This window comes from Triturus cristatus, chromosome 7 (assembly GCF_964204655.1).
Source record: "Triturus cristatus chromosome 7, aTriCri1.1, whole genome shotgun sequence".
Classification (NCBI taxonomy): domain Eukaryota; kingdom Metazoa; phylum Chordata; class Amphibia; order Caudata; family Salamandridae; genus Triturus; species Triturus cristatus.
The window spans coordinates 537,873,503-537,886,185 of record NC_140590.1 but is presented as its reverse complement, the minus strand read 5'-3'; the positions used below and the strand labels follow the sequence as shown (position 1 = coordinate 537,886,185).

The 12,683-nt window shown below is 51.6% G+C and overlaps 1 long non-coding RNA gene across 2 annotated transcripts in view; it reads left to right on the top strand.

The window, feature by feature from the left end:
* Nucleotides 1-296: 296 nt before the first annotated feature.
* The window catches only part of LOC146810047 (uncharacterized), a 32,350-nt gene continuing 19,963 nt past the window's right edge, over nucleotides 297-12,683 (top strand). The window contains exon 1 of one of the 2 annotated variants that reach the window (XR_014965626.1): nucleotides 297-367. This is a non-coding gene — a long non-coding RNA (uncharacterized LOC146810047). Of the gene's footprint in view, nucleotides 368-5,610; nucleotides 5,741-12,683 lie in introns of those variants that run through there. The other variant, XR_014965627.1, reaches the window with a different exon arrangement.

Sequence of the window (12,683 nt, the reverse complement as noted above, 5' to 3'; positions counted from 1 at the left end):
CCTGGTTTAATGATATCTTGTTAATTGCTTACTTCTCATCACTTGGTTTTTAATCTATCCTATATCTTAAACTGTATACTATCTAAACTCTTCTAGTCTATCACCCCCACCAATTCATACTGCATGCCATAACTGCACAAATCTTTCTAGTTTACTATCCCCAAATGCTTCACCGCCTTGGACGAGGTTGTACGCCCTATATAATTGTTCGCCCACGTGAGTGAGGGGTAGGGCCGTGCCTGTGTAAACCGTGCTCTCTCCAGCACAGTCAGGCAACGCTGTTAACGGCTATAGAATTCAGTTTCGTGTTCCGCCACTAGGGAGCACCGGCAGGCAGGTCGAGAATGGAGAAAGCGCGGCTGTAAAAGTAAGGCAGCTTTTATTCTGTTAGAGGGAGAGAGGGGGGTGTTGTGTCCTGCTGGACACAGTCTAGTGTTTTCTGCCAGCCACTCCCCCGAGGGCTGGCCCACACACACCCCCTCACCCATCCAACACGGACGTCACCAGTCAGGTGACCCGGCTAATAAAGGGGCCCGAGTGCACGTGCTCGTGGCCAGTTAACTAACGGTAGCCACGGTGTCTGTGTCAGTCATTGAACATCATGTGGGCCTAGGGCCCACGACATAACATTTGGCGACGAGAGGGTCTATCCCGCGTGTGCAGCCGCCCTGTTCCCGGGGGAGAAGGGGGAATGTGCATCGCCCTTGGAGAGGGCAGACCCTGAAGCAGGTGATTAAATCATCGAAGCGTCCGAGGGGCGTGTGAAGGGCCCCACGGTGAAGTTGAGGTGGTGGGAGCCCACCCCGTGCATGACGAGCCTGCTGACCCCCCTGCACATGACGAGCCTGCAGCTCCTACCGCCGGTGTGAGGTAAAGCCCCATGAACACAGAATGAGCACGGGCGAGACCGGACTGCTGAGACGTGCCCCGAAGAAGAAGTGAGCCTGTCGGGCGATCGGGACAAGGTGAGCCCGAGATGGCGACACGTGCTGGGTGTTTATGGAGCCCCGCAAAGGAAGCGGCAGCCGCCCGTTGCTGACCTGACAAACACCGGTGCACAGCCGTGTCCAGCGAGAACTGCAGAGAGGAAGGCTGGCCGCAGTGCAATCGAGCGGAGCGGGGGCACATCCTGCATTTGATCCGCCTGCAATTCCGCGGGTGTAAGGTGAGCCCTGGCTGCGGGACATCGGGGGCATTGAAGCGAAGCGGTAGCCTGCTATGTCACCCCTCGAAGGAGACAAACAATGCCCCATACCGGCAGCTGCGCCAAACTCCCGCACCCCCCCCCCGCGCAGCGTGTGAACTGCGAGGCTGCGGCGGTGGGGTGGAGTAAGGAAGAGACCGTGTTCCCCCCACCAGGCGATCAGAGCACCGTAAATGCAAACTCTGACCAGGCGGCCGTCAATTAAAAGTGCCGAAGCACACGAGGGCTGCTGGGCGTGGGACTAACCCGAGATGGAAGGCCCATTCAAATGTGTGCAGAAAGAATAAAAAGAAATTTAGAGAAATCTTACCGCAGCATAGAGTGGCCGTGGAGCCACGAGGACTGCTGGTGCCGTTCGCAGAGGCCCAGGGACGTCCAGGTGTGTCTGCAGATTGGTGGGCATCGGGGCTGTAGAGAAGGCAGCACCCACCACGAGGTGCCTGCCCTCCACTCCTGTGCCCCATCGAAGCCCGGGAGTACAGAACAAACGGCAGCATAACGGAACTGAGCGGGGTTCCAGAACGAAGGAAAACGACCGCAGTCAGCCAGAATTTGCCCGGTAGCGCCATCTAGTGGCCGTTTTGCGCTACCGCGGCTAAAAAAAAAAAATCACATTGAAAGCATACAAGAAAAGGGAACCAATTTCTGCAGCATGCACTAAGTGCCAGGGAAGAATGTCATCCATGTGTGAAAAACAAATAAAACATATAACAATCATAATACGTTAGAGGACACAACCAGTGCCAGCAGCAGCACAGAACTGGTTGTTGCACCAGGAACACAGTGAGGGCTGACAAGGGCATAAAGTGATTGTGCAGGAAAGCCGCCATGCCAAAGTGGTGCCAAGAAACTACACAGCTCTAAGGCTGAAGAGATAAGGCGCAGTTAGGCGCCAGGAGCACAGAAACACAGCGCCAAGCACGTACGCAGCCACACAGTGAGTGCATGAAGTAACACAACACTGCACCTAAAACGAAAAGCGCCCACACCCACTGTACTCACCCCAGCCAACCATAAGGAGAGGACAGAGTGGGAGGAACTAAGCAATGGTCAAGACATCACAGCAATAGATGGATCAGAATGGTGCCACCTGCCCCATGGACTGCATGTCAGGTTGACAAAAAAGAAACTGATGCAGAGTGAGAGACCCCCCAGGCCGGTGGAGAGAGTGAGAGACCCCCCAGGCCGGTGGAGAGAAGAAGAGACCCCCAGGCCGGTGGAGAGAGTGAGAGACCCCCCAGGCCGGTGGAGAGAGTGAGAGACCCCCCAGGCCGGTGGAGAGAGTGAGAGACCCCCCAGGCTGGTGGAGAGAGAAGAAGAGACCCCCCAGGCTGGTGGAGAGAGAAGAAGAGACCCCCCAGGCTGGTGGAGAGAGAAGAAGAGACCCCCCCAGGCTGGTGGAGAGAGTGAGAGACCCCCCCAGGCCGGTGGAGAGAGTGAGAGACCCCCCAGGCCGGTGGAGAGAGAAGAAGAGACCCCCCAGGCTGGTGGAGAGAGAAGAGACCCCCAGGCCGGTGGAGAGAGAGAGACCCCCGACCAGGAGAGAGAGACACCCTGCTGCCATGCACACAGAGCCACCCTGATGCCACTACCAATGTCTTCAGTCAGAGAATTACCTACCCTGGAGAGCTGAAAGTGTAGTGAACCGAGAGAAGAAGCCACACAACAGTGACAAGCTCTAATGAGAAATGCGAGCATTTGCACGCCAACTTGCGGTGAATAGTCCCATCGCAGTAAAGAGAACCTGGCTGATATATTACAGCGCCACTGCTGCCAGAGCAGAGGCAAGGAAAAGAGGAGACGGAAGGGCGATTACCCGCCATCTGTAAAGCACCAAGGGAATTCCCAGAAGGGATAGGGGCCCTGTGTGGCCCGAAAGCAGGAGGAAGAGAGATCGTAATCACCCCACCTGCACCAACGTCGCCCAGCAGTGAGCCAGAGATTATTCAGGGAGTGCCCCCAATACTGCCTTAAGACTGTGGTGTGCAACAGTCCGGTGCAGGCGGGAGGAGAGTCCAGCACTCCGAGTGGCACGTCACCACTACTGACGCAAGAGAAGGGAGATACATACCTCCCAAGCGATCCGAAAGTACAGCTGGAATACTCTGTCAAGGAGAGGAAGGGTATGGAAGGTCTTACACAACGGATCCATCAAAACTCACCTACCTCCACTGCCGTTCCTGAAATGGCTGACGCACCTGAGAAGCACAGGTGTAGAAGCGACTTGCACTGCAACACGATGCCATTGCAGCACGATGCTACTGCAACACGATGCCTTTGCAGCATGATGCTACTGCAACACGATGCCTTTGCAGCATGATGCTACTGCAACACGATGCCATTGCAGCATGACGCTACTGCAACACGATGCCACTGCAACACGATGTCATTGCAGCAAGATGCCACTGCAGCAAGAAGCGACCTGCATTACGTGGTCTGTTGACACATTCTAGAGAAGATAAGGAGTGGCGAGATATAGGACAGTGAAAGTCCTATTCCAGGAAAACGGACGACAACAAGTGAACAGTGGGAATCAACAAAAGGGGACTAGAACAAGTACTCGCACGATCACCTGAGTGCACCTTCTAAGATACGACAGCCACTGGGGTGGGGTGACATCATTCTTCATAGCGACCGTCATCCACCTGTCGCCGGCTGCTTAAAGAAAAGGGCATCCCTGTTCTACTTACACAAATGCCAAATCAGAAGAGCTGCACCAAGTGTCCGGCGAGTATCATGACTGCAAAGATTCGACAGTCATCCCTATTCACTGCCAGCTATCACCAGATGTGGTGCAAGTCGTCTTATGGCAGCCACTCCATCATCTGTCATGTGCATCACTGCCATCCTTGGCGCGTCAAGACCAATAACTGGAGTCCCACACCATTTGCCAGAACCAGCGACGATCCGAAAATACAGTGACCATCTGTTGAACCAGCGCATGTCCTGATCCTGGTAGCGAGAGCATGTTTCTGGCCAGGACACATCCACCCCTGAAGTTTGCACGAGTGACGAGGCAGTGGCTCCAGAGTCAGAGCCCATATGCAGTCCCGGGGCAACTCATCCAAGGGGCCTCCCAGAGCATGAGAGATGGTCTGTACTGTGCCCCACCAATGGATTCCAGGAAGTACCCAGGCCATCCAACCGAGAATCTCAACAGGTCACAGAAGGCCAAGACTGTCGTCAAAGGATCAAGCGACGCAATCGTCTGGTGTGTTACAGTGGACTCATCTATACGCTCCTGATGCACCCTTGTTTGAACAATAAGACACTGATTGCCTCACAGCAAGAGTACGCTGGACCGATGAACATCACGTAGGTGGACCATCCCTCAACTGAGGCGAAGCTGAAAGGTCCGGATTTCAGCAGCATCGTGTTCATCCCCAGATATACCTGGTTAAAGTATGGACATGTGCAAAGACGTCCGGGTGCTCCCAGCTGCACCTGTCCACCGGTGTCCTGCGAACTACATCTCTGAACTGTGGGACTTCCATTATTTTAGTTGTTTTTCTCATTCCTTCCCATAGGTTGGACTTTTGTTTGTTGTTTTTCGTTTTATTAAAATTTGGGAGGAATGTTGTGTCCTGCTGGACACAGTCTAGTGTTTTCTGCCAGCCACTCCCCCGAGGGCTGGCCCACACACACCCCCTCACCCATCCAACACGGACGTCACCAGTCAGGTGACCCGGCTAATAAAGGGGCCCGAGTGCACGTGCTCGTGGCCAGTTAACTAACGGTAGCCACGGTGTCTGTGTCAGTCATTGAACATCATGTGGGCCTAGGGCCCACGACATAACAGGGGGCACTGCTCAAATTTGCATTTAACGTATCACTTTTGTATACTTACATTGGAGAGCTTTATCTGGCTTATTTTACTAATAAGATTTTTTTTGGGCGTGGTGGTGGTAGTTCGGTTTTGACCCGGTGGCGGAGGACGAGGGGGGGTGTTAACTTCGACAGTGAGAGGCAAGGACTTGTACCGTGTGCAGCGGGGGGGGGGCTATGGTGGTGCGCTTCAGTGACGCACACGCACTTGGCCCCAGGCCCTCTCCGGCCTCCGTGAGATGTGCGTAGCCACACATTCCTCGAGCTGCGGTCTGAAAAGGGCCTCATTAGGCTGGGGCCCGTGGCCTACTCCCGCCCTTCACGGGCAGGCCCAGGCCTGCCTGCCCATCCTGCGCCTCACGGACCGCCAAGGCCCGCATACCAGCCAGACAATGGCCGCCGCTGCGGTGCTAGGGGGGTTGTTTACTGCTGTTTACCCGGCTGCTCTCGGCGTGGCCTGGAGACAATAGCGGCCTCGCTGCTGCCTCGTCCACCGAGCTGGCACATTTCCCCAGGCCCTTGGGCCTTGGTTGGGTGTTTACAGGTGTTTGGATGGAGACTGGGAACGTGACACTGGCCAGGCAGGCTCCCACCTGACGAAATTTACCGGGCTCGGCTTATAGATATGCAGACCGTGAGGGCGAGGAGGGGAAGCCAGTGAAGGAGCTTTGGTGGCAGTGGAGGTGATATCAGATGAAATACAGAATAAGAGTAGGTGCCGGGAGCGTAGTTTATATTTTTATAGCAGGTACAGTGGACTCATGGCCAAGAGGAATGTGGGGCCACTGAGCTCTAATTTTCAAAGCAAATGTAAGGAGTGGAGGCCTCATAGTAATAGCTATCTCTTAAAAATTCAGAATGCTGGATGATGAAGCCTGTCGAATGTGAAAAGTAAAGAACATTGTTGAGATACATGACTAATGCATAACTGAATATCAGCATTGCAAAACGCAATTTGTGTTGTAGGTCAGTAACAAAAATCATCGCATAAATTAACAGAGTACTAGAGAATGTTGTAGATAAAAACATTTAGCAGGGGGTGTTTTGTAGAAAAATGCGGTAAAGAAAGTGCATTTCAAAGCAACGAGCGTGGGCAAATATCAAAGAGAAGTGCATAGGTTGTTTTTTCCCATGAATGAGAGAAGGAAAAATAACTATAGCACAGAAATACAGAGGGAGAGGGGTTATTTTCAAAGATCGGGATGCGTTTATTTAAAAGCAGTACTGTAGTGTAATTACACAGACAATTGCAGACAGAAGGGAGAGATCATAGTTGCATACACAGTTTTGTCTCTATGTCCGAAAATATTTTGCCTTAGACACAGAATGAGAAAAAGCCTTTCGTACATTAGGCTCTTGGTGGTGTAGATTCCAGGGAAATGCATGGGGTGGCTATCTTACAGAAGCATATGAGGAGTGGGTGGGAGACAATTCCCCAAAAATCCTGAGAGCTGGTGAATGTGACAGAAAAATGTAGAGAGCAGATAGACTTTTTTCAGAGAAATGTGGAGAGCATGCGTGAATATCACAGATAAATGAAAAGGTCGGGGTTAGATATCAAAGATAAATACAGAGAACGTGGATGAAGTGTTTATCAACCTATAAAGAACAAGGGACTATGTGCCAGAGTTCTAAAAATAGCTGCTGAAAATTCCAGCTAAACCTTTAGATCATGGTCCGTATTCCATAGAAATTTGGGAACGTGTGTGTGAATATCACATAGAAATACAGAGAAAAGGATTCACTGCCCCATGCACAACGAGCTATATAACAGACGAACATCCCAGAGAGATGTCAATCAATCAATCAATCAGAATTTCTACAGCACAGCTTATCACCCACGAAGGTATCCAGGTTCTGTGCTGCAGGTCTAAGTTTAAGAACCAGTTCTTGAGTCCCTTCCTTAAGTCTGTCAGCGACGTTGACGTACGGAGTTGTAGGGGAAGGGTGTTCCAGGATTTGGTGGTAAGGTGAAAGAAGGAGCATCCTCCAGTGCGGCGGATGGCAGTATCTGTGCGTGGGCAAGGTGAGCAGCCGTTCCTGGACGGTCAGTGGAAACTCAGGCGGTGGTTCATGGAGGCAGATCCTTGGTCGTGGAGGACTTTTTTACACGTGAGTCAGTATCTTGAATTGGCATCTTTCCTAGATGGGGAGCCAGTGGAGGTCTCTCAGGTGCTGGGTGATGTGGGTTCTATTGGGCAGGTTGAGTATCAGTCTGGCTGCTGCGTTCGGGATCGTCTGCAGTCTTCTAAAGAGTTCGGTGGTGATGCCTACATAGAGTGGGTGCCGTAGTCCAGCCGGCTAGTGATGAGAGCCTGAGTCACAGTTTTTCTGGTATTGTTGGATAGCCACTTAAAAATACTAATGAGCATGTGGAGGGTGTGAAAACAGTCTGAGGAGAGAGTGTTGACCTGACGTTTCATGGAGAGTTCACTGTCCAGGATGATGCTGAGGTTGCGGGCGTGGTCTTTCAGAGTGTGGGTAGGACTGAGTTCCGATTTCCGATGGCCACCAGGAGTCATTCCAGAGCGAGGCGAGTCTGCCGAACATCAGGACTTCTGTTTTGTCTGTGCTGAGCTTCAGGCAGTCGTTCTTCTTCCAGGTCTAGATGTTGTTCATACACTTGTGGAAATTGGCGTTTGTCATGGTGGGGTCCGCTGAGAGAGAGAGGATGAGTTGGGTGTCGGTGTAGAAGATGATGTTTATGTCGTGGGCTTTGACGATGTCTGCGAGTGGTGTCATGTAGATGTAGGGTTGGGCTGAGGGATGAACCTTGAGGGACGCCGCACAGGGGGTATACTTCGGTTGAGTGGTGAAGGGGGGGGGTGGAGACGGATTCTATGGGTGTGCCTCGTTAGAACAGATGCCATCCATCTAAGTGAGTCGTCTCTGATTAGGATCTGGCGCAATCGATCGATGAGTGTGTGGTGGGAGATGGTGTCGAAGCTGCAGAGAGGTTGAGTAGGATCAAGGCGACTGTTTGTCCTTTGTCGAGTAGGGTGCAGATGTCGTCTGTTGCGGCAATCAGGGCTGTCTTTGTGCTGTGATTGGCTCTGAAATCTGATTGGAATGGGTCCAGCAGGTTGTTTCTTTCCACATGTTCGGTGAGTTGGAAGTTGATGTGTTTCTGCAGGATTTGGGGGGAAATGGGAGCAGCGAGATAGGGCGTTCGTTCTAGAGCTCGCTGGGTTCAGCAGAGGGTTTCTTAGGGAGAGGTCTGACCTCAGCGTGTTTCAAGGCATCATGAAAGGTGGCTGTCGCAATGGTGGTGGTGGGGATGGTGGTGAGCTGGTGGCAAGCTGGTGGCTGGTCTTGTCTCTTCTGAGGCTGAAAAGTCGGTGGGGTCTTGGGTCATGAGTGCTCCTGAGTGGATGGAGTCCATCAGGGTAGTTGTGTTCAGTGTGCTTAGTTCCCATGTGGTGAGCTGGTAGTTGGTGGCAGTGCTCACAGGAGATGGGATGCTGAGTAGATCGGTGGGTTGGGGACAAAGTTACTCTATATGGTGGCTATCTTGTTGCGAGTGGTCAGTGAGGACGTCGCAGGTTTCCTGTGAGGATGGGATCACGTTTTCGGTGGCTGACCGGCAGGTGAATTCTCTGACGATGTTCAAGAGATCCATGGTCTGGTTTGCGCTGGCCTCGATGCAGTGTTTCAGGGCCCTACTTTTTTATGGTTTTGGGCTGGTGGTGGCAGTTGTTAAGGACCCACTTGAAGATGGCTCAGTCAGTGTTGTTTCTTCTGGTGTGCCATTTTCCTGGATGCACTCAGTTCAGGGGTGTACCAGCTGGCATGTTTGGTGGATCTTTTTGGCTGGTTTAGTGGGAGCGACTTGGTCGGCGGCGCTAGTGATCCAGGGATTAAAATTCTCTACTGCCTGGTTCAGGTTGGTAGTGACGTTGGGCTGGGTGATGTTGAGGGTGTCGGTCCATTGTTGCTGGGTGACCTTGATCCTGCAGCAGATGGGGTCCCTGTGGCGGTTGAGGGTGGTGCAGGCGGTCTGGTGATGATGAAATGTACGATGGAGTGGTCGACCAGTTGAGATCTCTGTAGTGGCTGTTTCTATCTCTCTTGCTGGATGTGAAGATAGGCTCTAGCGTGAGTCCTGCTTTGTCCATCGGGTCAGTTAAGTGACTAGTTGTTTGAGGCTGATGTTGTCCATTTATTCCAGGAGGTCAGTGGAGTATGTGTCAGTTGAGGTCTGGTAAAAATCAAAGTAAAGAGAGAGGAAAAGGACTAGTTCACTTCCCCTAGTGTGACTTGTATATATCAATATGATCTAGCTGCCAGGTAGGAGCTCCTGGTGTATGTTTGAGGATCAATACGTTTGTATTTTAGGAACACCCTCACTCACCAACCTAGTTGGTGACATGCTTCATTATCGGGTCCCACCCAAGGTACCGAGTGCACCTTGGGTGTGCTTCGACGCCTGGATACAGCGGAGCAGGTTTTGTGCAGTGAGTGTGCAGTGAAAGTGGAATGAGTGTGATTTAAAAAACTGTCCAAAGGATCCCAAATTACAACAAAAGGCTATTTTAATGTATGCGCCCTCGGAAGTAGTTAAAAAAGAGAGAGAGGTGGATATCAGTGGAGGTATTTAGGGGCTCCGATATCCTTTGCGGTCGACATGTTACAGCCAGACTCTCAATATTGGGCAGGTTTCTTCAGGACCTTATGTGCGTGAAAGTTAAAAGGTGTTCTAAAAATTAGTGTTTTAAAGACCATCTATGTGGCGCACTCGCTAAGGTGCGTTATGTGGTAGAGGATGGTTTCATCTAATGGCACATTCCTGTTAAGGGAAGGAAAATGACAAACAAAACATACACACAAATACATTTAGTGGGTTACACAAGACACATAAATTAATGTGACTCAGGAGCGTGGTGTCTGTGCTCTACGCGACCAATTTGCGATGTGAGGATGGAATGTGGCGTATTGGTGCTAGGTGTTTAAAAGTACGCTTCGTATATGCGTTACCGTGTGATAATCAATATGCGGTAATTGCATGGTGTTTGTGATAGAGAAACGTAATACATGTACTTCTTACTCCGAGAGTTTCTCTGGAAAATGCCCCATGAGTTCAGTTTGGGGTCCCGACCTATTATCACACGCTGTGTGATCAGAGAAAAACAAGAGAGGGAAAGAAGCGTGATTGGCTGACGTGCCCTGTAACTCGAGGACTCCATGTCTGTGTCCATCGTCAGCAGGGACCCCCCCAATATAAGCCCCACTTCTTCAAGATCAAGGACCCGTCTCTGTACCTTTTCTGGCCGCATCGGAACTCCGTCGATGTGAGCCTGGTGCGGGGCGGGAGTTTAAATACTCTGTGGATTGCTCCAGGTGAGGCAAATCTGTAAAAACGGCTTCCGGTGCAGGCGCTCTCCTCCATACCTTGCACCGGTGGAATGGAAAGAGAAGAAAGCGAACGCACGTGTGTTGTGTGCTACGCTATGTCAATAAAGTTTATATTGAAGTGGAGGTCGGGTATTGATCTGCAATATGTGACAAGGTTTTAAAGGTTAAAAGATAGAAATGGCTGTGTCGAAAAGAAATTTTATATAAAGGTAAAGTGAAGCTCAAGTTAAACGGAAGCGTTTCATAGGGCTGCTGTGAATATTGGTGCATGCTCTGCATCATGAACTATTGATCTTTCAAAGGGATAGAGGCATAACCCATATTTATGGTTTAAATCTTTTTATTGACATTTCAAAAATACACAGAAAAGCTCCAACCAAGGAAAATATCAACACCTTGCGTATTCCAGGAAGGGTAGGTGGGTTCCTTACCCCTCCGCTGTAGTCTAAGTTAAATGTCGTCCATCCTAGAGATGCCATAGTAGTTCCCAATAAGGTGTTATGGAACAAACGAAAAGCATCTAAAAACTCCCCCCTCCCTTATCCCAACCCCTCCCCCTCCTCACGTTCCACGTCCATCTGTCCCCCCTCCCCTGCTGTCTCTGCCGCTCCCAAGCCCTACTCTTCCTTCTGCCCTTCGGATAGTCGCAGCAAACGTAAATAGCGGGGACAAGAAACCTCCCTGAATTCAGAAGACAACAACGCCAAAAAGGGCTTCCACAGCTCTCCATATTTGGAGCCCTCGCCGGTCAGTGTTAGTGTGAGTTTTTCCATGCCTAGGACATGCCACAATTGGTATAACCAACCCGTAAACGTTGGCGTGTTGGGAGTGCGCCAATGAGTAAGTATGTTCTGTGTCGCCGAGCCCAGCGCTATGGCTATCTGTCGTCCCCTACGCGATTTAAGCGGGTAGGTCAGAGGGTTTGGGAGGCCCAACAGTATCTACGCCGGAAATCGCGGTATCGCAGTGTCAAAATGCTTGTCCACCTCATCAAGCACCTGGGTCCAGTATGGCCGGACACACTCACAATCCCAAAGCAAATGGGTCAAGGTGCCTTTCTTCCCACATCCCCTCCAACAGTGTGCGTCTCTCTTCCGGTCTACCACGTTTAAGCGCTCCGGAGTGTAATACCAATAGGTCGCAATCTTTGTGAGTGTGTCTGTGAGTCCCATGTGGTATGCTGAGTGTCGGGCCCTGTAATATATTCCCTCCCACTCCTCGTGAGTCAGATTCCTACCTAGCTCCCATTCCCAACGTGTCTTACCTGCGTTGTAAGTGTGCGCGAGTCGCGTTTGGAGCATTCTATACAGATCGGAGATTAGCTGTGTGTCTGATGAGCGCGTTATTAACCAACGCTCATACTGGGAAAGCCGCCGGTCTGCAAATGGGCGGACCCGCCCGTCAAGCGCCCAGTGACGAACCTGGAGGTAGCGGATTCATTCTACTTCCGGCAGCCCGTATTCCTGCCTGAATTGCTGAAACAAGCGCACCCCCTCCGCATCATACATATGATAGAGGAAACGGCAGCCAGCCGGCTTCCACCTGTTAAAGGCTACCGAATCCATTCCGGGAGTGAACTCTGGATTGTCAAACAGGGGCGTAAGCGGGGACGGAAAGGTGGTGAGGTCATGAGAGACGTTAGTGCGATCCCAGATCTCTAAGGGGACGCGAGTGATGTGAGAGGCATAAAGATTAGGGGGCCTATGCTGCTTTTGCAGGAAGGGGATTTCCTGCAAGGGCCGGGCCGCTACTGCTTGGTCTTGGAACAGCCAATGTTTCTCCGACTCCCAGCGGCTCCACTCCACCAGATAGCGTAGCTGTGGGGCCCGGAAATAGAGCTGAAGATCAGGGATCCCAAGCCCCCCGTTTTCAGGTGCAAGAGTGGACAATGACCTCTTCATTCGCGGCTTCCGCCCGTTCCAAATGAACTGGGCCAACTCTGATTGTGTCTGCTGAAGCCATCCGACAGGCGGATATAGAGGAATGGTGCGAAAGAGGTAGAGGATCTGTGGCAGTATGGTCATCTTGACCGCCGCGACCTTGCCCAACCACGAAAGGGGATAGTACTTCCACTGCCCCAACTCCCTGCAGATCTTCCAACGCAAAGCGGCATATTTGAGGGCCACCAGTCGCGGAAGTGTAGGAGCCAGCTGGATCCCCAAATAGGGGACCGATTCTTCCGCCCACTGGAATGGAAGTGAGTTCTGCAAGTATTCCCGGGTTGATGGAGTCAAAGAGAGGCTAAGAGCCAACGACTTGTCCGCATTCACCCTGAACCCCGCCACCCGTGCAAAGGTATCCA